General features: G+C 38.3%; 1 pseudogene; it reads left to right on the top strand.

The window, feature by feature from the left end:
* The first annotated feature begins 9,413 nt into the window (after positions 1-9,413).
* On the top strand, positions 9,414-10,260 carry LOC147433384 (uncharacterized; annotated as a pseudogene).
* Positions 10,261-24,957: the final 14,697 nt, after the last annotated feature.

Below are 24,957 nucleotides of genomic sequence, written 5' to 3'. Positions count from 1 at the left end.
CACTCAATATATCATGCAGACCATGCTTATGTAGCCATGCTATGGTTTTGGTCTTAAAATAATTCTTTGGCACAATTTGGGTATGATGTCTGACAATTTCAGTCTATCTGGCCTTATCCTATCAAGATATGGTCAAATTTTCACTTTCCAAGTGAAATTAGGGTAAAAACTACCTTCTGAACACACGGGTCAACTCAAAGCTTAAAATTAATTTTTTTCCTGACATAAATGCTCCTGATGCTCTGCAGCTTTATCAAAAACACTCACAGTAACTTTTGGACTTCACTTTAGCTTTCAAACACACTTTTGCATCTTTTTACGTCTTTTACAACCTTGTGATGAATATACCAAGCAAGTATACATGCATGAAGTGCTCTAGATATGAATCATGATGTCCTACTTACTCTACTCCTACTCATCATGTGAAATGGTGATAATGGTGTTTTGGTTTCTTCCTGGCCTCTCTGGACTCTCAAGCTCTCCTCTCACCGCTTTTACCTCTCCAACTCCTACTCAAGAACTCAACTAATATCTAAAACTATCTCAGTCTACCTAAATCTACCTAAGTCGAAGGATCTAGGCCAGACACACGCTCCCTAGACTCCCTCTAAGAACTAGAGAGTCCTCCACCCTCTAATCCTATCTAAATGTAAAACGAGACTCTTGGCAAGCCAAAGAATCCCTATCCTCAAGGAATAGTCTCGGTCACCTACCTAAGGTTTTCGTCCTCGGCAGCGGCGCCAATGTTAGACGGATACGCCGCGACGGACGTCATCACAACGCGAACTCACCTAACAAGATTTGTCAGCTAAGGACTAAGCTCGACCTGCAGGCACGTGGAATCAAGCATAGGGTGTCAACCTACAACCGACTCCTAAATAATTCCTACAGAGGTCTCTACCCAATGTCTAAGTCACAGCCTTCAGGAGTGCATAAGAGGAAACCTCCTAAAACGATTTCTAGAGCCGAACACCCATCAAACAATCTCGAAACACTATAGAACTTGAAGGAGACCCTACTAACACCAATAGGTCGCTCTCCCTAAGGCCTATGAACCAAAATCCCAACCCAAAACACCCAGTGCAAAATCACGTAGGATGTCTGGCCAAAATCTGCACGTCTTTGTTTCCAAAATCTAAAGTGCCTAATGTGTAGCTCTACCCAATGTGAATGGGTGGATGTGATGCAATGCAAAATCGAACAACGTATGCTCACCGAATCACCAGATTGAAGCTCGTATATGGAGCTCACGAAACCGGACCGTACGTGCGCAATGTAGGTATCGACGCGTAGCTCTTGTCGGGGGCAACACACTGCACTTCTCCGCATTTGATTCCGACCACCGGTGCGCACGTAGCATCAAGATGAATCTCACACTCTCTCTCGTACACAGTACGCTCACTCACAGACTTCAAATTTTTTTTTAAAAATGACAAAAGGTCTTTCATTAAGGTCAAAAAGTGGTATAAATAGCTTACAATTCTCAAACCCTAAAGTTCCAAATTAACCATCTACTCAATCTAAATGTCAAAACTGGGATACAACCTGGAAACTTCTGTAAGACCCAAGATTTACAAGGTGAAATGTCGGGTTTTCTCAATAAATAAATAATTACAAAAAATGATAATCTGCGGAGCAGTCAATTTTCGTAGGGTGTGTCCAGCTTCTAACAGGTCACTACAAAAATTAGTGTCAAAGATCATAGTTTTAGAGATGTAGAGCAAACCCCGGGGGAAGAATTACACTCCACAACTAAAGAGGAGAATGAGGTACCTGCTTGGCTGCAACACAAAGCACATATTTGGAAGTATGGAGCTTCGGAGTGTGAAAGTCTTAGAGAGGAAGATTTCATCCTAGAGTGTTCAATAGAAGATGAAGGTTATATTAAGGAACCATTCCCAGAGGAATTATTTGAACCCTTTTGATGGGATCAAATACTGGTGAACGTTGATGTCTGTGTAAATGAGGCAACCAACACCAAATTTTGTGATGAACATGGCTATGATATAACTTTGTTATTTACGATAAAGGTCATTAGGAAGAGGATGGAGGGCCTCTTTATTTCCCATGATATTATGGAGGTGATTAGCATTATGACGAATAGATGCATGCCATGTGTGCAAGAATGGTGGGTGCATAAGAGAGGTGTAAGAGTGGTCAAAGGATGCACTTTTTTTACCAAAAAGGGGGTGGAAAATTTCATGATTTTTGGCCTTCCATAACTCCTACATATGATCTCTGATTTGAGTGGAGATTATAGATCTAGAATCTACATGACAAGCTCTTTCCATAGATATGTTACATGATATACTTTTGCCCGCTAGATTTTAAATTTCATTTTTGGGGGAATATTTGAAGTCAAGTAAAGTAGCCATTGTGCCTGTTTGAATTCAAAAGCTTTCCTTTGATTGCTTTCTTAATACTAAAGGTTTGACTCCCTTAAACTGCCAAATAAAGAGGCCCTCCTAGACTCCATTCTCTTTCCTAATGTGTTGAAGGAAGATAACAAAGTTTGTGAGTATGAAAGCAAAAAAGGTGAGACAAATAGCTGCATCATGGAGCATGGTGCCAAAGTGCTAACAAAGGAAGCAGAGCAACCATGAGAATATGTCAACATTGACATACCTGAAGTATGGACAAAAGCTGTTTCAAAGAAGCTGACTCTAGAAAGAGCACATTTGAAAGCAGATGAAGGAGCAAAGTTTCCAAGTTCAACGTCAAATGTTCAAAAAACGAAAGATCAAGACAAGAACAGAGATAAGGAAGAACATCTATTGTCTCTTACGACAATCAACTTCAGCATATGCGAAGAAACAAGACTCAAATCACATGTTTAGTAGTGATAGATCCAAAAGCAACAAAAAATCTAATGTCTTATGGAACATGGATAATGATGGGAAAGCCTCCAATCAATGAGCTAAAGGACATGGTGAGAACAAGGTTTTAAAAAAAAATTACTAGCTTCTGAGTGGCAGAAGATGTATTCAAGCTGAGTACCGGGGAGTATAAGGATACTTTCCACATAATTGACTCCCATCACATCAAGGAGAGTCTGATCCTGACAGAAAGCTAGAGGAACATCTTCTTTCGATAACAATCAAAAGCTTCAACAATGACAACAGTAAGACTCCATGAATCTTCTCAAATCAATGCAAAAAAGGAGCAACCAAGCATAGTAGAAAAGGGTAAAGCTAAGGTAGACCTTGAAGTATATCAACCTCGCAAGACGACTTTACCTTCAATGAGCCTCCATCAAACTTTTGACAAAGCCTCTACATAAGTGCCAAAAACCATCAACAATGCAATGGAGACCAAAGCAAAAAGTCTATCAATGAAAGTTTCCATCACAAAAAAGCATCCAAAAGAAGCCAAAGAAAGTCAACCACGTGCTAATATCTAAAGAGCACATCCAAGTCAAAAACCCAGTTTGGATACATGAAGCACAAGTTCAGCCTCAATGACATAAAGTGACAGGGTAGGTAGCATCAAATGAGTCAATCACTGCTCAGGGCTACTTCCAAGGAAATGCTAATGTTTCCGCCAAGAAGCCTAAAGTAATAGCCTACACCTACGGATCTCACCCAACGAGGTCTACATAGAACAAGATGTGCTGTAAACGTACGACAAACAACTCAAATAGGAGAAAGAAAAACCACAAAAGGTAGAAGAAAAGACCTTCCAAGCAAGAAATGCAGCAAGTTTGGGTACCAAAGCTAGATGCTAGTCAAGTTACCCAAGAAAAACAGTTGCAATAGTGGATGATTCCAATCAAGCTACTCGAAGAGCAAGGATGTTATGCAGGTAACAATCAAATATGGTTAGCAAAAGTTGTAGCTTAATCTGGAACAACCAAGAGAAACTAGGCAGCACAACCTCATACCCAAAGGTAAGCAATGACAACCAAGAGCCAACAAAATCCAATTGCAACCAAGGCTGTTGCAATCTACAGATTTTTACTTTGTCATTAACTACAGAATCAGGGCTTCTACATGAGAAAAAATTAGTTATGGCTACCAAAGCCTAGTGTCCATCAAGTCATCAAGCAAAAGAAACAAATACAAAAGACGGTCATAGAAGGACCAAAAACAAGATGGGTTCAAAAATCGTTAGTGAAAAATCAATCACAAAGAACCCACACATAGATTTAACAGATTCTCATGCGAGAGATAAAGCAAAGGCTACATCAATCACTCAACAAACAAGTCAAGAGGAGCCAAACTATGCCAACCTAATTGACAAAATGGTGGCATCCAATGACCAAAGCAATGGAAGAGGCCTAAATTTCTAGAACTAATGGAATTGGGTTTATGGCCTTGAACAGGTAAGTCCAAGTCGCCCATTAAAAATACATGGCATAAAAGCTAGAGTTGGACACTTAAGCCACTTAATGAGCGATGCATTAGTCCCAAACCTTCATGTAATATTCTCAGTGGTCTAGGTGTATTAGTTATTCTAGGTACTGCTCAAGGTGGAAGAGTTGAGCATAATTACGTTGTGCTGCTCATGCTGGTATATGTGAGCATAAGAGTCAAAATCATTGTAGTATAGTGGTAAGTGAAGGAGGAAGTCCAAAAGACACTCACACACTTAAAACAGTGAGGAATGAGTGGAGAAGCTTCTACATCAAAGACCCTTCTTGGAAACATGGAAGCTCTTGAGACATCCTTTGATGTCGCATGTGCTGCATTTATTCCTTAAAGCACCCATCAAATCCCTCTTTCACAGTGCATGCTTTTGTTCGACAAATTTCTCGTATGCATATAGAGTGTCCCATAATTGACACTTGCATTAGACACTCTTCATTTGTTTCTCCCAAGAACTCACCTTGCATGACAGGTACTTCAAGTCCAAATGCTCAATTCCAATAAGAGCGTATACCAAAGGATCTTTTTTCCCATCGGGTTTTTTTATCTTTGGTCATGAAGTTTTTTAGGCCCTAATCTAAAGACACCCATGACCACAGTCTTCTATATATATTCCTTCTACATCATCAATAAGAAAATGGCTACCCGAGTCATTCACAAAAGAGAGCAACAGTTGCAGGTATCCATATGCTTATCAAGGGCATCTTTTATCTTCAAGGAAGACAACAAAGTTCCATAAAAAAGTGGCAAGTTAAAGAATGGCCTACAATGACAAGAAAAATGACATCATCAAGAGATCTCTCAACAACCAAACATAAGGAGATCAACAGTGTTGAAGCTAGTAAAGTATTTCAAGTCAATAACAAAGGCATACACATCAAGAGAAATCTTCACGGCCAAAAGTGGCACCAACTGGAACAATGAGCAACATATGTATAATTTCATCGACAATTGAAGTTTAACACACGCATCAAAAAGAATACAATAGATATGAAGATCTCAAAGAAGGAGGGAGCATCATCAATGACAACACAATACCCAAGTTGAAGACCAACCTTGAAAACAAAGCTGAAGACAACCCTATGACAAGACTTGACAAGGTCCTGTCAAGGGATGACACGATTTAGGAAGGGGGGAATGTTACAAGACAGATTGAACGGGTGCCCACCTAGCCAGACACGCAGCTAGACACCACATTTGTAGTCTATTATACTATCGAGCTAGTGTAGTGATACTCTGTGTAAATCTTGATTCCATAGTAGTAGTCAATTTTGTGAGTTGTAATGATGTCATGATAATTGTAAAGGTCCGTGTGAGCCGGCCACTGGCCATTTAGAAATCTCTATGTATAAAGGTCAATAACTTTAATGTGAAAAGAGGGCTTATCTTTAGAGAAGAAAGAGCTCAGCTGTACGTACTATTAAGTGACTACGAAACTCCAACTTGTAATCATCGTAGCTAATGAATGGGTAATTGAATTTTAATTTTGAAACGTGCATTGTGTTCCTCTTTCTTTGCTCTTTTGTTCAAGTGTAAGCATTGTCTGTTTTGCTGTGGTTTGTGACTACGCATTTGTGAGACTTAATTGTAGATTTGAGTGCTTAAATCACTCTTATAGTCGTTTTGACCATAGGAGAGTGTTCTTAGACCATCGGGCTACATTTTTGGTATGTTTTGTTGCAGTTTTCAAGACCTTTTTTATGATGGATCGTGATTTTGGTACCTTGTTGGATTGCGACCAGACTTGGTAGAATAGTTTCCCTAGGTGTCCTAGACATCTTCCTAAAGTTTTGTTTCATTTCGAGTCCGTTCGAGTGCCAAAATGGCGTGATGACCTAGAGCTATGAGAAAGGACATATGTATATTTTCCTGATCATTGAGTGTTGGTTTGCTTGTTGAGTTGGTGTGTTCGCTTGTTAAGGTTCACTTCTTGATATTGACAAGATCTCAAAGAGTCTCCAGAGCCCCATCCGAGTCACTTCCCTAAGTATTGACATTATGCTAGTACGCGATAGCTATGCTACAGACGTCCATCGTAGCAACCCGCTAACAAAATCTTTGAACACTCCCCTCTCCTAACAACAAGTCATGCAAAGAACAACTCAAGTCCAATTTTCCAAAAAAACATGATAAAAGGGCCATATTTTGAAGATTATTTGAAAAAATACCATATTATTTTATGACTTCAAATTTTTTTAAAAAAAATACCCACTTTTAGACATTCTTAAATTCACTTAAGCACTGAAATTAAAAAAACTTTTAAAAAATCACTACATTTAAGGGATTCCAAAACCTTCACATTTCATTAATGATTCCAAGACAAAATAAATAACAATAATTGAAAAGAAGAAAAATTCCCCTTGTAATGTCTAGGAGAGATCTTTGACCTTTTGCTTCAACATCTCAATGGTTGTTCTGCGCAAGTGACCAGATTTATTTAAGTCAAACCCATACATAAGGATTTACACATCCTCTAGATTAAGAGTGTCCACACGACGAGAACTTCCTGATTGTTTTCCCTTTTTGCTTGGTTTCACCATCTCAGGATCATATTTTTCTTTCAATGGATCTTTTGTAGTTGTTCGGTACCAATGCACTTCCATGCCATTCAATACATCGTGCATTTTGAAAACTTCTGTGACTTTTGCAAGCCAAAAGGGATGATAATTTTCATCGTTTGTGGCAAGAACTAAAATCATTGTGCCCTCGTTATCTCATTTACATCTCCTTCCCATGTTTCTCTCTCCTGTTTTGTCGACGTTTTGTGCTCTTCCTTGGGCCAACATATATGTCCCTTGTTTCTCCATGAATAAGAGATAACAAATCTGCTGAAATATGCACATTGTTTACACCACTAGCCACAACATTACCACTCCTTTTGCAAAGACCACCATGGTGCCACACAAATGCATGTTCAAGGTGACACGTGTCATCCTTGAGCTCTTCAACTAACTTCACCTGCTTTGTAAAAAAACTCTCCCACCATTCTAGAGAGCTTGCTGGGAAATACACATGTGCACCATGTATTGTCTCCTTGATCTCATTTAGGCATTGTAGAGAATCAATAAGGCGGTTTTCCCTCTCATCTTTTTGTGTCTCACTTGCTGTAAAGGGAAATATGTACTTTGCTCGCTGAATTTCACAATCAGGAATAAACAATAAGAACTTCAAGCCCTCCGTTGGAAACCAATCTTCAGAGTTTGAGTATTTTTTACACACATGAGAGTATGTTCCTCTACCTGCTTGATTCTAAATTGATGTTTAAAACTATGATCATTGAGATGTTTAAAACTATGATCATTGAGATGTGCAAATGCTTGCATGTTAGTGGCGGCACCAATCAAAAAATACCTAAAATTAATGTTTCTTCCACAATTTTAATGGAGGGCTTGGGAACATACACATCTTCCAGCAAGACACAAATTTGTGGAAGGTCAAATGCGTTTTTCTTTGCCAACTTGATTGAGAACCTACTAAACATTTGGTCAATTTGGTCATGTGTGTGTCCCACTAGTAAAAACCCAAGCTTCACTTTTTTGAATATCTTCCTTTGCACCATCATATTCAAGTATGCAAGGAGAACTTGGTTTTTATTTTCTCTACTAGTGTTATCAAGTTGTAAGTAGAGGACAGGTGATAGTTCACCTTGTCATTCTTCAATAATGTTCTGAATGATGGTGATTGTCAAATTAAGATCATTATGAATATTTGGAAAATTTATAAAGATCCTTGATGACATGACACCATTGAAAACTAAGGCTCCAACAACATGGAGCTAGATGAAGTTTTCCTCTTTGAGATTCTTTAGAGGATGCATAAAATGTGGCAACATTGTTTCTTGTCATTCTTCAATAATGTTCTGAATGATGGTGATTGTCAAATTAAGATCATTATGAATATTTGGAAAATTTATAAAGATCCTTGATGACATGACACCATTGAAAACTAAGGCTCCAACAACATGGAGCTAGATGAAGTTTTCCTCTTTGAGATTCTTTAGAGGATGCATAAAATGTGGCAACATTGTTTTCTTCTGATCCATGCCATCGATGACTAGGCCTATATATTTGTCTTTCTTCTCTAAACACTTTTTCTTGTGCTTTGCTAGCTTTTGGTGCTCTGTACTTTGTTGCTCCCTATGAATTTTCAATGCTTGTAGAATGGCACTATAAAAGAGTTTGAAGAGTGTTAGATTTTTGAAAGTTTTGAGAGAAGTAATTTAATTTAACTAACCAAACTAAAATAACATGGTCTTCATCATGCTCTTCTTGGGAATTTTAACATGATGAAATTCTTGTCTCCAAATTTGCAAGAAAGATGGTAGCAAAATAGTGGAGCTTAGACTATCTTTTTGTCACTCCACATATAAATTGTATACCTCTTGCTTAGTAAAGTTGTCGGGTAGATGTGTAAAGTTTGAGTTAGGTAGCACTTCTCCATTAAAAGTGATGAAATTTCCCAACCATTGTTTGGGGAAACAATATTGGGGGGTTTCACGTGTGCTAATGATAAAGAAACACTTTCTTGGCTCACATTCGATATGATTTTTTGAATTCTTAAATTTCTTATGCCAAATACATTTAGGAAACTGGCTTTGCATGTTGAGGAGGTGGAGCAATGTATACATGACCTCAAGAATACATTCTATGGACCTCTCTTTAAGTTGAAAAAATTGCTACTCTCTTGTTGGATTTTCTAAAACCCTAAGCTTCTCAAACAGTTTTTGGCACAACAAAACTTTTAAGATGTTGCTCGAAATTCTCACCTTGAAAGAAGTCGTTGTTTTCTTTGACCTCTTACCCCTTGAGTCCATCGTTGCTCATGGTATGTGTTGTTAACTGCTTCATTCCCATGAAGATGATGTAGTTCTTCTTCCACCACATCAAAAGAAACTCTTCTTGAGCACCGTTTAGAAATTGGAGTTCCCTCACTAGCAAGAAAAGTTGTGTTTATAGAAGGTGTTAGTGACATAGAAGGACAAAAAGATTCTACATTACTAGGACTACTTAGAAGCTCCATTTGGTAGAGTGTGACAAACAAAATGACACAATGAGCACATTTGTTACCCCACGGTCTTACACACTAGCCATTGCACATGCTCCTTATGGTTTTAGTGCCCCAAACTCTGTCAATGATGATGTAAATTATGGAGTATCTGCCTATTATAGAGGATTTTGGAAAAATAACTACTTGTGACTCTTTGTCACTAGTATTTTTTCATGCCCATGATCAAATTACTGCAACCCAAAAAGCTTTCGCTGACTCAAACATGACATGTCAAATGCTAACATGGTAAGTGAAACCTTTGAAGTTTTATACTAGTAGTAAGGTGTTATTTTTGCTTTCTTCTTACATCTTAAGCTATTTTTCTGCAGGATAACGCCAAAAATTAATGGATAAAAGCTTGATCGCCTTTCTTGGGCTTGTGAGTTTGCTACCATTGGAGTTTACTCATCTCTAGGTGTGCAGAGTAAAGGATCATATAATTTTGCGGTGAAACCAAATTGCATAAATGTTTTTGAAAGACAAGGAGTCTGCAAAAAGTTTAAGCATACCAGTGTAGATGTACAAGGAGTGATAAATCCATATCAAAAGCCTCAACTTTTGATGATGGATTTGATTGATTTACTCTCAACGAGAAGAGAATGGGTAATGGACCTCTTTGTGGGGACAGGCACTACAACTGTTAGCGCATTGAAGCGAGGCCGAAATGTGGTTGCTGTGGAATGTGATCCACTTCAAGTTAAATTTATTGAGCAATGAGTCACAGCTCTTAAGGAGTTACCATATGAGTTCCAAGAGGTGGGAATGAAAAGCATGGCATCTGATCCTCGCTTCTTTGATGCATTTTGTGAGCCACAAACTCCAATTGGTAGTGAGAAAGTTGGGGAGATAGTTGATCTTGTGGATTTTGAGCCAGATAATGTAGAGGTTGAGGAGCAAGCTAGTGACACTCCTCTTCAAATAAATTCAATGGGAGAGGAGACAAGGAATGAGGAGGAAGAAGATCTTCCCATTCAAGTATAGTTTTTATGACTTTAAACTGATCAAACTATGTTTATGTTCAAAAACTTGACATTTTGATGTAAAGATACTTATTTTGATTTGTTCTTTTTATTATTTTCTTGAATTCTCAATGTTTTCAAGTCTATATGGCATGTGATAAAGTTTCATTGTAAGAATAAAGCTTTTTTGAGCTTGCGTGGAGAAAATCCATGCATGCAAGCCCAATATCTTCACATTTATCTTGAATGTTCTTCGTATATCTATTGCTTATGTAGTTATGAAAGCACCATGTCTATGAGATTTGATATGTAGAGTGACAATGTTGGTTAAGGACTACATTAAGATAAAAAAATTTGTTTTTATGGCCAATTTTAGAAACTAGAGAATTGTAGGATGTGCCTATGGTGTCATTTTTAGCTTTTTAAAAAAAAAATCAAGAATCCATCAAGTAGTACTATAATATAGTAATATGACAAACTACCTTTTTTATTAAAAGAAAAAAACTATTTTCTGTAATGCATTTTTCTACCTAAAAAGTGCTCTTTTTTATGTTGTGAAATTTTGGATGCACCCTTGCAAATGACAACTCACGACTCGTGCTACGTTTTTATGGCTCGCTGTTCCTAATTCATGCCATCCTTGACATGAATAAAAATTGAGGTTGATAGCAGATGTACGGTCACCTTTTGAAGTAGCACCATGCTTTCTCTTGTAGCCCATCCTGATATTCTACTGGTAAGTCTCTTTCTTTGCGAGCAAAGGGCTTTAGTGTGTTGATTGAAAGGAACTACAATGTATGATAGTTCACAAAGCGTGCTTGGATGTCGTTGACTTCAGACCCAAAAATTGTGGTGTTTAATGTAAAGAACCTTGTATAAAATGCTTCTTCAAATGTAGTCATGAATTACGATGTTAGTCATGCAAAGAAACCCTGTAAAGTTCTTTCATACAACTATGGACTAAGATCATAAATTGATCTTTTGGTTCCTTCTAGAAATGACATCCATAGAATTTTTGAGATCCAAGCTTTATGATACATGGTGATACCGACAACCATCATTCTGTAGACCTTCCTCAACGAATGTGATTTGGATTATGTACATACTTTTTGAGTAAGCTGACATGAAGAAAATAATGTACCTTGATGACCGACGATAACAAGATTTTGTAAGATTGATCATGGATTCTCTCTATGATGACAAAATGTCCACAATATCTTGCGCTCAGCTTCTTACATTTACCCATTGATAAAGAGCTACATTTAGGTTTTACTCTAAAAAATACCATGATATCCTTCTTCAAAGAGTCCAATAGATCATTTAGGGTTAGCATAACTCTTTTGTCTATCTTGAGCAGTCTTAATGACTTGGCACATGAGGTCCGTCAATTGTATTTCATCCAACATGTCTTTGGATGCTTGAACACTTATGAGAGGCTCTATCCATTTTAATGGAGTAAGACACTCTTGTCCATATAATGCTTGAAAAGGAGACATTTCAATGGAGTGTTAGAAGGAGGAATATACATAAATTCAACCAAATATAAGTATGTGGTATATTTACTTTGTTCATGCATATAATAAGCTCTCAATATATCCTCAATGATTTGGTTGGTCCTCTCTGTTTGCCCATCTGTTTGAGGGTGATAAGAAGTACTAAAGGCCAATTGGATTCTTGTAGCTGAGAATAAGGCTTTCCAAAAATTTGAGGTGAACTTTGTATCACAATCCGAAATTTTACGTCCAGGTTAGTCATAATACGTAAAGACACAAGAAAACTTGAGCTATATCCTTAGCTGTAAATGTTTTCTTGATAGGGAACAAATGGGTCATTTTTGTAAGAATATAAACAACCAAAAAAATAGAGTCATATCTCACGCATGTAGAAAATCTTGTAATGAGATCCATGGATATGCATTCCCATTTCATCTATGGTGCATCAATAAGTTATGGTGCATCAATAAGTTAAAGCAAACTAGGGTATTGAACTCGTTCAACTTAACTACGTTGACATGCTAAACATCTTGTAGCATAGGTCATCAAATTATGCTTTAATCCTAGGCAAACAAAACTCTTTCTTATGGTAGCATATGTTTAATGTAACCTGGATGTCCTGCAATAGGTATATCATGAGTTTCCTGTAGAATTTGAAGTTTGATCCCAACATTATTTGGGATACAAAAACGGTTGATGAAATAGAGGTTATTGTCTTCAACATGGAGGCCTTTGATTTGTCTTCTTTCTTCTTTGTGAAATTACCCAAGTTCATTAAATACTAAATCTTTGTGTCATATGGATCTCGAGGCATACCTTCACGAATAAGGTCAATTAAATAGGTAGTAGAGGTTGTGATAGCTGCTACAATACTCTTTTTGCTTAAGGCTTCAGCCACCCACTAAGTTTTCCTTTTTAGGTTTATTTTCAATTCCAAAATCATATTCGCATAATAACTCCATCTATTTCCATTGCCACATATTAACACCAGGTCGGATATAAATCCACTTGAGGCTCTTATGATCTATATGTGATTCAATTCTCCTTCCAAGAAGATAATGTCACCATACTTTAAGAGCAATGCCATGTACAACGGCTAACAATTCTAAATCATACATAGGGTAATTTAGCACATGAGTACGTTGGTGCAACCAAAGTTGGTCGATGCTGAAAGATGTGTTGTATAATGCTAGGGATTCTGACAAGTGTGGGATAAAGTGCTTAAGTAGCGATATAAGGCTTGGGCAGGTAAGTGGTAGTGGAAATGTATGTTTGATGTAATTACTTACGCCAAAAAAGATCCAAAAGGGTCCAATTGGGTTGGCATGGAAGGATGTACAAAGTGTTAGTTTTCTTGGGAATGTGGAACTTGAAGTGTTGTGTGGGCTCGTCTTGACGGCTCCCCAAACAGAGCTATGGTGGGCAAGATGTGGATGTTTAAAGTCGAAGTGGTTTGCAAATTCCTGACATACTCTCCAAGTGAGGAGAGGTTTCTAGAGTAGGTTTCAGTAGATGGGATTGATGTGCTCAAGTTGTGGAATATGCAGGTCCTTTCGGATTAAAAATTGGATGCCAAATGTGTAAGATATGGACAATTGAATGTTTTCTGGGACTTAGTTATGATCCCACTTGATTGTATTGGTCACTGTGACATCGGTATTTTTTGAGCTTTGAACAAGATCCAAAAGGTACTATATGCTGTATGGATTTAGCAGCTTATCCGTTGGGCTCATGGTTGCCAAGTTACAATCCGGTGAAGGTTGGTGAAATTAGCGGAGAGGAGGTGTCAGACGTTTTTTGCTCATTTTTGCGGTCTTGGTTGGAGGGCTTGAAAAAGATTAAGTGCAAAAGGGCTAGTACAACTTGAAGTTGGGAAGGAAGAGTTATGGTCGGTATTTGCAACTCGGCCGTTGAGTTTGTAAGCAGAAATTGGTAGTGCGTGGAAAGAGGAGGAAAAATAGATTTTTTTGAAGATTTTTTGTGGAAAATGGAGTCCCCAAAGGGGCTCCCTAAGCTCCAGCTGCCATGTAGAACATATTATGAACCCACATGCAAAGTTTTTGGTGCCCTCGTTGGGGTAAATAAAAAAATGTGACCTTTCCTTAGTGCATCAAAGGAGAGGGAGAGAGCCCTCTTGAGCTCTGTGACTATGACTTCCTTCGTGCGTGCATTGTGTGCGCTTGTCAGGGGCCCAATGGGTGTTTGCTGGTGGATTTTGGAGATGGTGAAAATGCACGGCAGTGGCTTGTTAATGCCCAATTGAGATGATGTGGCAATAGCTATGTGTAGGGTTCCCATGGGGCCTCCCATCGGCCAAAATTTTTATTGAAAGGAAAATAGCCAAGAGGGGTTGTCACGGTGCTGGATATCCCCCTACGGATCAAAAGATAATCCATGTGAGTCTAAGAACGGCTAGTTGGTGCTGAAAATAGCAAGGGATGATTCATGAGAAACAATTGTCCGATGGAGGAAAGACATGCCAAATAAACAAAAACACACCCCATATAGGACCCCTTTTTGTCATTTTTGGAAGTTCTCAACAAGGATGGCTCAACGTGAAGAGAAGAGCAGGAGGAGAGTTCTTGCACAGTACTTAGGTGATTTTGTAACCGTGTTTTTGAAGGAAAATCTCGCCATTGCCCCAACTTGGTGTTGATTCCTTGCACGATTTTCACTAGGGTGCAAGACACGTAAGTATGGCTACGTTTTTTTCCTAATGGAAATCAACTTATTGAGAGAAGAGGGAGTGGGACAATATTTCCTGCTCTTGGTTCTGGAAGAGCAAAGCTTTGCTACAAAGGACTAAGTGATGAATAAAAGACGACTTTGAAAGCTTTGGAGATGACCTTTTGGTGCAAGTTTGTGTAGAGTACACAACACGAAGAGGTGAAGCAAAGACTAGATGGATTGATGAAGAGCCTAGATGGGATTTTGAAGGTTCAAGTGGGAGTTTAGGGCTCTTTGGTGGACATATCATAAAGGTAATTTTTGCAAAGGATGTTGAGTTTTTGAAGCTAAGCAACTTTATGGAGTGCTTGCATGCGGATGTTTCTATAAATTGGAAGTAGATGGGCCCATGTTTTATGAAAAGGTTGTGGCCTTTGCAAAAGGTTGCACAAGAAATATCTTGAAGAAGCACCAAGAGAGACAAGAATGGTCCAGTCCGATGGTGCTAAATCCAGTTAAAGGGGTGAAAATGAAGACATGGTAAATGCTAGAGGGTGTCCATGCTAGAGGGTCTACATGTGCAAAAAGAGCCAAGGGTGCTCTGGCTACAATGAGAAGGGGTTGTTCCTATGCCCAAGATGCTAGGCAAAAAAGTTTCTATTGTTGAAGAAGTTTCGATGGTTTAGACCAAGGAAATGTGTTGGAAAATTTAGTGGTGGATAGTTGAATTTCGTTAGGAAAGTGCTCATGGACGGCTTGTGAGGTTTATTAATGAGATTGAAGTGGTAGAAGTGGATGAGATTCCAGATCTTGAGATAGAGAGAGAGCATGAATCAAGCTGCAACACTTCTTTCGATAAAGATACGAGCGAGGAGAAATTTTTTTCCTACTCAAGGTATGAGGAGTTTGGCCTTATGCATGTGAGTGGAGATGCAGTAGATGTGTGTGAAGAGCAGATCAAAGTGAAACCAGGTATGCTAGGTAGCCAAACTTTAGGTTAAGGGTGGCCATGTGCTTGTACGCCATCAAATGAGGAGAAGTTTGAAGAGAAGGCAAGTGCGGTTGGTCTGCAAGAGATGATGGTAGACCCCTATGAGCCGGATGATGTGGAAGGACTTGAAGTTGTTGGAATTGAGGGTATTGTAGATAAAAACAAAGTGTGGAACTAATGAGGGCCAAGGTACCTATAATGAAGGAGTTTTTGGTGTAGCATGAATGTATTTTTTTTCATGACAAAATGTCCAAGGATGTGGCCTTGTTCAAGCTCTCAAAGGAGGCATGTGCATCATGGTTGATAGGTATATTGGTGGGTGTAGTGGTGCAATGGGTGACATGTTGGGTCCAGGATTGTCTTGAGGTAGTTCCAATACATGTATGGGAGGGAGGGTCGAGAATGCTAGATATGGATGGTATGTATAGTAGGTTGGCATGCAAGGTGGCACCTTGTTTGAAGCAGGCAGTGCACCTATGGATTCTCAAAGTGTTGAAAGTGAAGGTATGCTAGGGATGCTGACTAGCGTGGGATAAAGTGCTTAAGTAGGTATATAAGGCCTAGGCAAACAGGTGGTAGCAAAAATGTATGTTTGATGTGGTTGCTTAGGCCAAAAGTGCTCCAAAAGCGGCCAATTGGGTTGGCACAGATTGATATCCAAAGTGCTAGTTTCTTGCTTGGGAATGTGGTCTTGGTTGGAGGTCCCATGAAAGACTAAATGTAGAAGGGTTGGTGCATCTTGAAGCTGGGAAGGAAGAGTAATGGACGGTCTTTGCAGCTCATCCATTGGGTTTGTAAGCAAAAACTGGCAATGCTTGGAAAGAGGAGGAAAAAAAAGATTTTTTTGAAGTTTTTGTTGTGGAACTTCGATTCCCCAAAGGCCTCCACACATCCTATGAACACACATGCAAACTTTTTAAGGCCCCCATTGGGGTATATATAAAAAAATGTGGCTTTCTCTTAGTGCATTTAAGGAGAGGAAAAGAACTGTCTTGAGCTCTATGGCTATGGCTTCCTCTGCGTGGGCATTGTGCGCGCTTGTTGGCGGCCTAGTGGGCATTCACTAGTTGATTTTGGAGATGGTGATGGTGCATGGTGATGGAATATTGATGCCCGATAGTGATGACATTGCAGTAGCTATATGGTGGGTTCCCATGGGGATTCCCATTAGCCTCTATTTTTATTGAAGGGAAGATAGTCTAGAGGGGCACCATGACATCCCCCTAGGTCTCAATGAGTGATTCATGTGAGTCCAATCAGGGCCAATTTGTGCCAAAATTAGCAAGAGATGATTCATGAAAACACTTTTCTACAGGAGGGAGGACACGCCGAAAAAGCTAACAAACACCCCATATAGGGCCCTTTTTTGTCATTTTTGGGAGTTCTCAACAAGGAGGGCTAAACATGGAGAATAAGAGGAGGAGGAGAGTGCCCTGCACATCATTGAGGTGCTTTTGTAATCGTGGTTTTAAAGAAAAAATGTCACCATTTCCCCACCTTGATGTTGATCCCCTCCCCTCCCCCCTTTCTTTTTGTTGTTGTGCTTTTCTTTGTGGTGACAGTGTTGGTGCAGTTGTTTGTAACCCCAAACTGATGTTGTGGTGTGAAAAGTGAGAGAGACTTTTTGTGTGGTTATGGTGTGGAACAAGGGTTTGTGTGTCTGGTGTGTGCTTGAGCTTTTCAAGGATTGTATGTTTGTGTTAGTGTACTCAAATGGATGTTTGTAGGTGAAATCGTGTTGTTTTAAAAGTGAATTTGAGTGGATAGGGGTGCTGTGTATATCCTGGGCTATAGAGAGTTTGTTTTGTGTTTCGAGTGTGTATCCCCTTTCTAATGTATGTTACAAGATTCATAAGCTACCTGTCTTCCTTCTTGAGATAGAACACAACCAATTGTTTGTCCAGTTACATCAATGAGTGAATGGTTTTTAGAAGTTTGGAAGCCATAGTATTGGAACATTTACCAAAGCTTCTTTAAGTTTTCCAGCTTGATCATGTTCATTGCAAGTAAGCACTAAAGCCTTCTTAAGGGTATTAGTCAATGGAAATGCAATCTTAGCATAGCCTTCAATCAAAGTACGATACCATCGCGCTAAACCAAAAAATTCATGTACTTCATTCAATCATTTGGGTGTAGGCCAAGCTATGACAGCTTTGATCTTACTTGGATCATTAGAAACACCATCCTGGGATATAATAAATCCCAAGTAGTCCACTTTGTCAGTAAAGAAGGTGCATTTGCTACACTTAGCATAAATCTGATTCTGACATCAAAGTTCAAGTACTCATTGCACATGTTGTTCATATTCTTCTTTGTTCTTTGATTATATTAAAACATCATAAAAGAAGACAAGAACAAAATCATCAAGGTGTTCTCTAAACACATCGGGGACATAAGGAAATTGAAAGTTGAAAGAGCATTTGTAGGTCCAAAGGAAATGACTGTATATTCATAATGTCCACAACGAGTATCAAATCTTGTCTTTGGTATATCCTCCTCCTTGATCGGGATTTGATAATACCCTGGCTTAAGATCAAATTTTGTGAAGATAGAAGGTCCATGTAGTCGGACTATGATGTTTTGGACTAAGAAGTGATCTTGAGTTGATATGATACAACAACTAATGATGCCTTCTAGAGGGAATGGAGTGGTTGAGTGGTTGCAAACAGCAATGTTTGAATTGCACCTCAACCGGATGATCATTGATCAAGACACCACTGCTATGCTTTGCAAGTGTCAACTTGGGAACTTCAATGGGGAAGGCAAAGATGTGGGCAGAGTTCTTGAGAATTGGATTGAGCATATGGACGATTACTCTGATTTTTCTCACTCATCTACAGAAAACAAAACCATTATTGCCAAATTTAAATTAGAGAAGACAACCAAGAATTGGTGGAAAGACCATTGTAATGAGAAAAATGTCAACCCAAATACAGTTAATTGGGATTATCTTAAAGCGTATCTTAAGGAAAACTATCAAAACAAGGCATATCATTTAGATCTCATGAATGAGTTTGTGCACTTTTATTGCACATGTCGGAGGCTAGGAGCTTGCCAAACACTGTGTACCAGCCACAAGTGGATTCCATCGCACAACTAGACTATCCTAGCAACCTCAAAGGAGCTATGGTGTGTCACTCACCGCTGAATGCTTTTTGTCATGAAGGATGCTCTGCCGTGAAGAAGAGGGAGCCGTTGTTCCCGCACTCAACCACCTCACTGCCATAGATGCTACCACAATGATGGATCTCTCTCTCTCTCTCTCTCTCTCTCTCTCTCTCTCTCTCTCTCTCTCTCTCTCTCTCTCTCTCGCTCTCGCACACACACACACACACACACACACACACAAAGTCACACACATGTGAGCACACGATGGACAAGAAAATAGAGGTAGAGAAAAAACACTTCTTTAGCATGCACCTCAAAGAATGAGGATTTTAGGTCAAAATGGACCTTCTATATGAATTCATCCCATTCACACATGGGTGCTCACAGTGGCCGATTATAGAAAAAATACTGTAAAAATAAGATATAGTGCATCTTCATCGGTAGTTACCTACAAACCTATAGGCTGACAAGCCCGGTCCATGACTCAAATAAGAGATAAGGCGTCCGTCAAAGGTGATAGGATGTCCGTAAGTGGTTAACATGCCCCCCTTCTTGATGTAGAGTCCGTGCTGGAAAGCTAGTAAAGTGAAGCCCGTTTGTCAAGGTGGAAGATCATTTGAGTTTGTAGTCTTTAGCTTTTTTCAAACACTACAAAATCAACCAAAAATGGAACACTAATTGCATCACATAGAACATATATAATTAAAAATCATATGCAATGATTATGCACACAAATTGATTGGTGATAGAATATTAAACACTTTCTTAGCAATAAAAATTAAACTAGAATATAATCAAATGCATAAGCACTTGTAAAGGTTAAAGAAATAACAAGTCTAGGGTCTCTAATTTAAAGGTCGAGAGGTACTAGAGGTCAACTATTAATACCATGGGAAGTCTTCTCAATCCTTTCTAGTCAATTAAGCTGTTTAACACTAGAATGGTAACCTAACAGGACATAAAAGTGTCCTTTCAGGGTTTTGGGAAAAATTTCCAAAACCATATTAGATCCACTGATTTTGAAAAATCCTTTCATGAGCTTATAGTTCAATAACTACTACATATGGAAAAAATGAGAAACTTGTAATTTTTCTCTTCCCTTGGTCACTACAAGCCTCCAAAGTTGATGGACCCGTGCATTTTGCCCAAAACAACAATTTCTTACCGTTGATTGCATATAAATAAGAGTGGAGATTTTTGTAGGACATGAGATAAAATGCCCCGTTAACTTCAATGGGTTGGTGACCAAAACATATGGTTGCTTTTACCTCACTAATTTTTTTTTGGGAAAAAAAAATAGGTACAAAAAAGTTGCATTTTTGCCATTCTGCGGACCTATCATCAAAGTTTCTATAGTCACGCTCAATACAGATACTATATACATGTTTTCTTAGTTCCCTTTGGGCCTTTGGATTCAAAAGGAGCCATGGATCATGTCAAAAGTATAATGGATTTCTTACAATTGGAACCTTGGGAGCAATGATAAAGTGCTAAATATAGCAAACATGAAAAAACTGGGTTTAGCATTATGACCTCTAGAAACCTATAGAAACTACTCAATATCTAGCCAAGTTTGTAGTCTATGATTAGATATGGTTACTACCAACAAAATACACACAATTGGCCTAAGAAACTAACAATATTGAGAAAGTTATACTCGCTACTCTAAAATGTATCGTATTCTTCAGCAAACAAAAAACTCAACCATCATCATATACTATGCTATATAGCATATTAGGTCCCCCAAAACTCAAGGAAGATTAGCTTTATGTTATATGTTACACTTACACAATCAAAATTGAATTTGGATATCAAGAAAGCCCCCCAAAAAATCATAAAAGTGCTAATTTTGGCCAAAAATTAGGATTATGCAATTCTTGTAAATTGTTAATACATTTCAATTTTAACACTTAGCTCTCCCTACAAGCATCAAAACATGTTGAGAACTATGAAGGCCTATCCTATAGCCATCTAAACCTCACAAACATGAAGTTTAGAGTGGTATAGTTGCCAAAAATTGAAAAAAAGCCAAAAATAGGACCCGTTTTTTCACACAATTTAGGTTCAAAAATGTTGTGCAAGAGTAAGGTTAACGGTGAGATCAATACTCTAAAAAAAAATGCTAAGTTTTTTTCAGCTCATAAGGCAACTTTGTGGATATATAGCACCTAGAAATCCATTCTCATACTCTTCAAATAATTCAAGCAAAATCGTCACTTAACAGGACAAAAAAGTGTCCAAGGACGTAAAAGTGTCCTGTTACCATTCTAGTGTTAATCACGAGAGCAAGTTATTTCATGTCCAAGGGCTGACTAGAGGCTATACCTAGAAAAACTTCTAGCTAAGCTACAATAAAAGGAATGCTTATGAAATCATCGTCTAAATTATTCCCTTTGTTTGACCCCAAAGTGTTTTCAAATTTCCACATTGATTCTATTTTTGACGTGTGTGCTTATTTTATATGCCTTGGGATTTTTGCTTTTCAAGGCAAAGTGTCCACAGTGGGAATCTCTAGGTCTCTAGTACCATAGGAAGTACATGTGAGTGAAGTACAAAATCAATCTGGGATTTCTCTTCCAGCTTAACATTTTACATGTTTGGCACTTTTGTTTTTTGTTTGTTTTTTTTCCATTGATTTTTAATTTTGTAACTTTGGGGGGTCATATTGACACTGTTACCCTCCCCAGGCTCATCACAATAGGAAGCTCCCTTTATAATACTTAAGCTAAAGGTCAAGAGGGATTAAGCTCACTAGAAAGCACTAGTATATTGTCTAAAATTCTTCACAGTACCGGATTAAGAACCTAAGTAACCATTGACAGTTAGGAAGGCACTCCCCATGGTATTAAGAGAAGATCTTTAACGTCTATCTTGGTCAAACTAGCTTAGTCAGACTGCTTGATTCATAAACCTAGACAAGGGACTATGACATAAAATTATATTGAATGTAATGTTTAATACTAAGAAAATGGTTGAATATTGTGCTACCAATCACAGTTAAAGCAGACAAACATGGATGCTAGAAAAGACAAGAGGCAATGATAATGGACGAGAGATGCCTATTCGTGTTGATGATTGTGCTCAATTCAAAGAGTGAACTAGAAAAATATTGCATGAAATTCAAAATCCCAACACCGTAATGAGTTCCTTACACAGTAGAAAGCACAAGGAATAACTCTAGGAGGCACATCAGTGGCAAAAGGCACCAACCTTTATTGAGCACAATCAAAAAAACATAAAGAACCCTAACCTAATTATATGCACCCCCCTAGAGGGTCAAGGGAGTAGGATATTGAATAGATGGCGGGTAGCCCTAAGTCTAAACCCCTATCCTCGTCATTGTTGAGAAACATAAAGTCATCATCCGTGAAACCATGCATTCCATCCGTGTAATCATGTAAATCTTTCTCATCATTAGATGCACATATGCTCACTAAGAATGTCACTAGGCGTGTATAGTCATCCTGATAAAAAGGTTAAGCTTGTGCAATTGGAGAGACGTTCTCTACCAGGTAGAGATTATTCATGGTCAAGAGACATATCGGCCATTGTAATTCCTCAAAATTACTCTCACATCCTAGAGTATAACCAAATCCCATCCATAGGCAAGCAGTGGGTAGACTATGTGTAACACTTGTGAAAAGTAAAGAGGGTTCCTCTCACCCAAGGTAGGAGTGGATGACTCTAGCATACTTGCAACAAATGGATGTGTGGAAAACCCTGCAAAAGTACTAAAATAACATGCTACAAGCCATATACGAACAAATTTTCATACATGAGGACTCGCACAAATCCATAGTCGATCTAAACACAAGTAGAGAGAGACAGCAAACAAGATAGAGTGAGAGAGCACGTGTTGGATCACCTCCTAGAGAGGAGTGCTACGCCGGCATAGTGAGAGGAGAAGTGAGGGAGGAGAAGAATGCCACAGACGCTGGGTGCAATCTCCCCCCGTGCAAGAGTGACCATTTCCCTCTTTCACGTATTTGATTTATAGATTTTTTGAATGGTCAAAGTGAGTACAAACTGGACGGCCAGTCATAAATGGCCAAAGCTCATAAAAGAGTACTTGAATAGTAAAATTTGCAAAATATATATTTGTTCGCAATATAGGCCTAGATCGGTCAATAATTTTCCACCTGTGAACTGCAATATATAGTAGAATATCAATTTCATAACATACCTCTCCGCCGTTGGAAAGTAGCTGCTCTCAGTTGCAAAGATGAGAAATCTGTAAATGATACTTGTCAAAAACACTAATTAGAGATCTGTGTCAAGAATATCACATAGTAAAAGAAAAATTTATTAAACTAAACAACATAGCTTATGCTTGCCGTCATCCACATACTACCGATTCTATTGTCATATACCACTAGAATGAGTAGTATATGTCATACCCTGATAAATCAGGATATCATTGGTCACACTCATCATTCAATATTCAATTCTCATCAATATCAAATTCAACACTATCGCGATAGAAAATCGACATATATCCATTCCAAATCTGAATCCAAACATCTTCCAACATGTACCCATTTCAAATCCAAATCCAAATCCAAATATCCTTCATTTTGTACACCAGAGTAACAAAATCATACTAGAGTAATAGTGGTGGCCAGCCACTACAACATGATTTTGTGATCGGTGTTGCCTAAGTTGGTGAATCTACGCCAATAAAGATGTGCTGCCTAAATCGGCAAATCTGCACTAATGCTGCCTAAATAGGCAAATCTGCATTGGATATTGTTTAGAAATAATGAATCTGCAATTTATCAATGTGGTGCTTAAATTGACGGATCTGCACCAAGATGAGGATTAACACACTGCCTAAATCGGCGAATTTGTGTGCATGTGACCAATGTACTAGACAAGACATAAAAAGATAACATTGAGCACATGCGTGAGACCAATTTGGAGCATGTTTGAGTAGGAGGGTACTTACAAATTGTTTTTCACTATCCCAAAGCACTTTAGCTCACATGAGTAGCTGTATAGCTTAATGACAAATGATTTTAATGAAAAATATTTTAAATCAAGGAGAAACCAGGGCCATAGTAGTGTGTGAGTAGTCAGCTTAGAAGACAATTAGACAACTGAAATATGAAAAGAGCACTAATGTATTTTTTGTACATACCAAGAGGATATTGAATGGGTATCTATGTATGCGTGTCAAGAGAGCTGAGTTGTCTCTTTGAATGGTATAAGAAAACACATCCAGGTGTTTGGCACAAGCTTGTATGACAGTGTTAGTATAGTCAACTAGGAAGTAGTAAGATATGGATTAAGTAATATATTTTATTGATTAGCTGCCAAGAAGGTAGGGATTGAAAAATTTGAGAGAACATGGTTAGTATATTATCACTGAAGCTTTGAAAATAATTTTTCAAAATAAAGTAAGGAGATGACTTATCTGAATGCGTTACATGATGGTCTGCATTGATTTTTGGGAATCTTAGACAATAAACAGGTTAAAAAATTAAAAACTTGAAGAGCATTATCAAGATCATTTTGTGAAGTGAAATCAAGATGGAGACTTGAATTGCCTTAAACTTGTGGTAAACCTAAGAAAGGTGATGGTATTGAGTAATGTTATTGGAATTAACAACAAAAATATATCAAGGAGCTGTTTGAAGAGAAAAAAATCAAGAAAATTGTCACAATTTTATAAGTGCAACAAGTTTTAAGCCCTATAGATGAGGCCATGACTTTTTATACATCAATTGATGAAATAAACCACAGAAAGAGCATGTAGTGTCATCAGCATACAAGTTACAAAAAGTGGTCACATCACAAGTTTACAGTAGGGGTGTTGTAGAGGAGGAATGCTTGGATATTTGGTCAAAATAGAATGTGAAAACTTAGCATAATGTAAAGGAGATTCCAACTTTTACTGATATGAATGATGAGGCTGCTAAATTAAGGAATAGATTCTCTCATAAATCATGTTTTGATAGAGGTAGTGACAGTATTCAAGCCAATAAGATTGAAGGACTTATTGACGAAGTATGGAGCTTTTCCCAAACGATCGCTATGCATATCTGAAAGTGTGTTTATATGTGACTAATCTTTCTTTAACTACCACCATATCTATGAGCTTCTTGGAAGCGAGAACGTGAGGAATTTCTATAGCTGAAGTCAAACGGAGGTACACTACATATTTCAGACAAACTGCTCGGGATATCACAAGCGCCAAAGAAGAAACGGTTTCTAGCTCACAAAAATACAGCAAAGAAACAACAACAAGATATTGTCGCTTGTGCTTGACTTGGAGTCTGACTCGGAGGAAGAAGTGTTGCAGTGAGCAATAGTCACACAAGATTGTGATA

The sequence above is a fragment of the Adiantum capillus-veneris genome, chromosome 20, assembly GCF_014529385.1.
Source record: "Adiantum capillus-veneris isolate H3 chromosome 20, ASM1452938v2, whole genome shotgun sequence".
Lineage (NCBI taxonomy): Eukaryota > Viridiplantae > Streptophyta > Polypodiopsida > Polypodiales > Pteridaceae > Adiantum > Adiantum capillus-veneris.
This window is presented reverse-complemented; position numbering and strand designations above follow the sequence as displayed.